The sequence below is a fragment of the Saccostrea cucullata genome, unplaced genomic scaffold (genome assembly GCF_032062105.1).
Source record: "Saccostrea cucullata isolate Sc308-1 unplaced genomic scaffold, CSIRO_AGI_Scuc_v1 ctg9939, whole genome shotgun sequence".
NCBI lineage: Eukaryota > Metazoa > Mollusca > Bivalvia > Ostreida > Ostreidae > Saccostrea > Saccostrea cuccullata.
Window position 1 is genome coordinate 15,717 of NW_026924288.1, and position 5,409 is coordinate 21,125.

The window sequence follows — 5,409 nt, forward strand, 5'->3', positions numbered from 1 at the left end:
AATTAGCTGTATCCTGAAAGTAGTAGGCTTCAAATTAAGTCAAGACATATTTTGGCTGTAAATATTGGTCATATGTATGATACTTGCTATCAAAGGAATTTATGGACATGTCCGTCGGACGGGGGGGGGGGGGTATTTACCTCTCCACAAGTACCCGTGCATTGGTGCCATACGACAGCTACTGAATAACTATTCTTCGATAATTAACATGAGCATGTTTAAATAAGACGGCCCAGTGGTGTTCGTAAAGAAGATAGGGGAGAAGGCCGCCGAAACGCCTATAGTGCGACAGATAAAAAGTTAAAAATCAAATCTCAATAATATCAGAATTTTATTTGATATTTTATCTAATAATGAAGTTTATTTAATCTAAATCTCTACAATTTACAAAAATCTCACACAGACTGAAAATATTTGCCTATGAAAAAGCATAAACACACTAAAAAGAATAAAAAGGATCATTTTCTCATACTTTAACAATTTTTTTTTGTATGAGTGGGTCTTCGTTCCATTTTTTGTAAAATGATGATCCTAAAAGTTGGCAATAGAATATACAAGTTGTGGTTTACTAAAACATGAAGCGAAGACCCACTTCACTTTAAAAGTACACTTTTATGACAAAACATTCGCATCTTTTAGAGAAATACTTAAGTCATGGGTAACCGGTATATCACAAACATTATTTAAATGCCCCAAATCATCATGAACCATGTAACATAGTGGGTAAGGCGTTAGTCTCAATCTCAAAGCAGTATGAATTGTCGGATTTTTATTGCTAGGTTTCGATTCTCACTAAAACCATCTAGTATTTTTATAATTTTTTCGATATTTTTTTTCTTACAAAAAGGTGTTTTTCTAATAAATTCAATAATTGGAAGTTGATCTATTTACTAGTACTCAATTCACATCATATTGAATATGTTTTCTTATTGCATGTATTTGTCGCCATAGGCATTATGCCCGCCTTGTTCCCCCATCTTCTTTTGTTTTTAAACGATAAGGAACAGAAAACGGATATTTGGAACTGTAACATATCAAGGACCACAGTAAAGTACTTAAAATTAAGTGAAGTATTTAAAAATAATATAAGTTATCATTTTTTATGTACAAGTTTTATGAAGTTATAAACTTAGGTTTTAAAATTGCTAATTTTAACTTTCATCAAATACATACAGGGTGTTTAACTCTCTGTTGATTCCGTACGCAAAAGCATGCTCTATGTAGGATTTTCTAAAATTTCTTGAATGGGGAAAATAATTGAAAACAAATTGACGAAACAAGAATATCAGCAGTCTTGTTTTTAAGTCATCATTTCTTTATTTCTATAGAATGTCCCTGTCAGCAAATTATTTTTTTCACTAATTCAAATGCTGATTGACTACCCTCCCCCGATATATTTTTAGGCCATCATTTGCACATACTGAATTGTCAAATGATATTTTGTTTGTTTTTTTATCGATCATGACATAAATCAAATAAAGGTTGTTGGTTGGCAGGTGATGTTTACTCTTCCACGCATTGGACGGGTCGTGCCCACTTATGATGTTTTAGAATTTCCCGTTTTTCTGCTCCAATTTTTTATTGTTTAATGGAATTTGAGCTTGAACACTGAACGTTACTACATGTAGTATCTTCATATCTTTCTTTAAAAAAATTAATATTGGCAGCAGGTTAAAACCAGTGGTATACCTCTTTTGCAAGGGTAACTGTTTGCTATAAGCTTGTCAAAACTAGCGACAAATTTGCTGCAAACACAAATGTTTTCAGAGTTTGTTATGGTTCCTTTAGCTTCGTTGCAGCAAAGGATCCTTTGCAGCAATGTTTGTAGCAAGTTTGCACCAATGTATGCTGATACTTCCAGCAAATGTTTACAGAGAGATTATATTTCGTTCTTAGATAGACAATCATCTTCTGAAATAATAAATTATATAAGGTATAGAGATATCTGGCATTTAGTGATAAGAAAAAAACGTTTAAAAAAGTTTAAATTCAGATTGAAATAAATGTTTTATCGATTGCCATTATCTGTCGTCAGTGTTTGCCACATAAACGGACATCTGTTGTTCACGACAGCCAAAATGCCTCGACCCGTTAAAATCAAACTCTTGAAGCACACTTATTCTTCTACAACAAAGTCCATTCACAGTATACAGTTATGGTGTAGAGATTCTAAGTTGATTATATACAACAAGGAATGTGGCCACAGGGAAGTAGTTTTTATTTTATAAGCTGAGTTTAACCAAGTTTTCTTGAATAACGATTGATATTTAACTTTATTCTGTTCTTATTTTGTTTCAATAAGAAATAATTGATTTTTATTACACACTTAGTAATAAATACAGGTTTTTTGCATATGCGATATGGCTGACGTCACAGTAGCCGTATCAGCCCTGCAGGGCTGATATGGATTTGCGGGGCTGATATCCGTATCAGCCCTGCAAATCCATATCAGCCCTGCAGGGCTGATACGGCTATTGTGACGTCAATATCACACCCTTAGTAAATTAAACCACAAAACAGTACTTGTGATCATACACAATAATTGTTGGTGCGTTCATATTCTCTTAATTTTAACTTTTTGAAAATAAGGTTAATCTTAATTTACAAATACATATAATACTATAGAATATTTTCAAATGACGGATCAAGTGCATTGAAGTAAAAGTAGAAACAAACCCAAATCTTATGAGACATTAGACTATGTACATGTATGTAAGAAGTCCATGCATGATTATTTGTATTATTTTTATACTTTCATTCTTCTCAACTGAATGTCTTCTGTATTTTATTACTAATTATGTAATAAAATACAGCCCTCTGGCTGATATTGGTGTCTCGGGCTGATACAGGATGTGATATGGAAAAGGGTATGTATTATTCTCTATATAATCAACAGAAAAATAGTTTAAGGTTATATCAACAGGGGAAACCACGAAACGAAAGTATATAAATGAATGTTATTAATATTCAAAATAATGATATCAATTAGGTTTCTGTCATAGCGATAAACAACTATGCCGTCTGTTGCCACAGTTGCCAGTGTAAAGACAAATAATGACCCCCATCGAATAATGACCGGGGGATCATTTTTCAAGGACAAAAATGACCCCTACCCGTAGAAAAAAAATCATTTTTTGTAGAAAAGGGTCCGAAGGAAGGTCATTATTTTATATGTTAGTCCTATAAAATAATGACCCCTATTGAAAAATGACCCTGTTTAAACTGATACAAAATATACACTCTTTGATATTTTTTTTTCACAGCGAAACTAATTTTTACATTTTCTGTAACCAGAAAAATACAAAAAGTCGTAAAAAATAATTAAGAGATTCATGTAGTCTTTTAATGCTAGAATTGTGTTTGAAAAGAGATTCTTTAATTGTCAAGTAAAGAGAATTTCTTTGATTATTCCTCCTTATAATGCTTGCTTAAAGAATGATATTCAACTTGTTTTTAGAAATCAAACCATGCAAACATCAGGTTTAAATACTCTTTAATGGGAAAAATTAAATTTTACGTTATTTAAACTTTCAGTTTGATTAAGTTTGGCAAATCCTATTTAACAATGAAAGAGGAGGAAATTTTAACCCACCCCCCAAAAAAAAAACCAGAGAACATTAGGTCAAATCAAAACCAAAACATGAGGCCCAGAAGCCACAGCGCTCACCTGAGCACTTCAGGCTTGAATTTACCCCCCCCCCCCTCCAGGCGTTCATCATTTGAACAAACTAGAATCTACACTACCTGAGGATGATTCCATATAAATAACACTAATCATAGCTTTGAAGTACTTGTAAAGAAGATTTTAAAAGATTCCCTATGTATATCTATGTAAAACTTGGGTCGGCCATTTTGGCTCCATCCTAGCCCCGGGGGTCATGATTTAAACAAACTCGAGTCTACACTACCTGAGGATGATTCCACATGAGTTTCATCTGGCCCAGTGGTTCTTGAGAAGAAGATTTTTAAAGATTTTTCCTATATATTCCTATGTAAAACTTGGGTCGGCCATTTTGGCCCCACCCTTGCCCCGGGGTCATGATTTGACAAACTTGAATCTACACTACCTGAGGAATATTCCACATGAATTTCATCTTTCCTGGCCCAGTGGTTCTGGAGAAGGAAATATTTTTTGAAGATTTTTCCTATATATTCCTATGTAAAACTTGGGTCAGCCATTTGGCCCCAACCTTGCACCAGGGGTCATGATTTGAACAAACTTGTATCTACACTACCTGATGATGAGTCCACATCTATTTCATCTTTATTGGCCCTGTGGTTCTGGAGAAGAAGATTTTTAAAGATTTTTCCTATATATTCCCATGTAAAACTAGGATCGCCCTTTGTTGCCCCACCTTTGCCCCGGGGGTCATGATTTGAAAAAACTTGTATCTACACTACCTGAGGATGATTCTACATGAGTTTCATCTTTCCTGTCCTAGTGGTTCTGGAGAAGAAGATTTTTAAAGATTTTTCCTATATATTCCTATGTAAAACTAGGCTTGCCATTTTGGCCCCACCCTTGCCCCGGGGATCATGTTTTGAACAAACTTGAATCTACACTACCTGAGGATGATTTCACATGAATTTCATCTTTCCTGGCTCAATGATTCTTGAGAAGATTTTTGAAGATTTTTCCTATATATTCCTATGTAAAACTTGGGTCGGCCATTTTGGCCCCACCTTTGCCCCGGGGGTCATGATTTGAACAAATTTAAATCTCCTCTACCTGAAGATGATTCCACATGAGTTGCATCTTTCCTGGCCAAGTTGTTCTGGAGAAGAAGATTTTTAAAGATTTTTCCTATATATTCTTATGTAAAACTTGGGTCGGCCATTTTGGCCCCACCCTAGCTCCGGGGGTCATGATTTGAACAAACTTAAATCTGCTGAACCTGAGGATGATTCCACATGAGTTGCATCTTTCCTGGCCCAGTGGTTCTGGAGAAGAAGATTTTTAAAGATTTTTCCTATATATTCCTATGTAAAACTTGGGTCGGCCATTTTGACCACATCCTTGCCCTGGGGGTCATGATTTGAACAAACTTGAATTCACACTACCTGAGGATGATTCCACATAAGTTTCATCTTTCCTGACCCAGCGGTTCTGGAGAAGAAGATTTTCTAAAAATGCCATTAATTTTTAACAAATTCATAATTATCTTCCCCCTTGGAAAAGGGCGTGGCCCTTCATTTGAACAGACTTGAATCCCCTTTACCTAAGAATACTTTGTGCCAAGTTTGGTTGAAATTGGCCCAGTGGTTCTTGAGAAGAAGATTAAAATGTGAAAAGTGTACAACCAACAACAACAACAACGACAACGCCGACAACGACAACGACGACAGACAACGGACAAATTTTGATCAGAAAAACTCACTTGAGCCTTCGGCTCAGGTGAGCTAAAAATA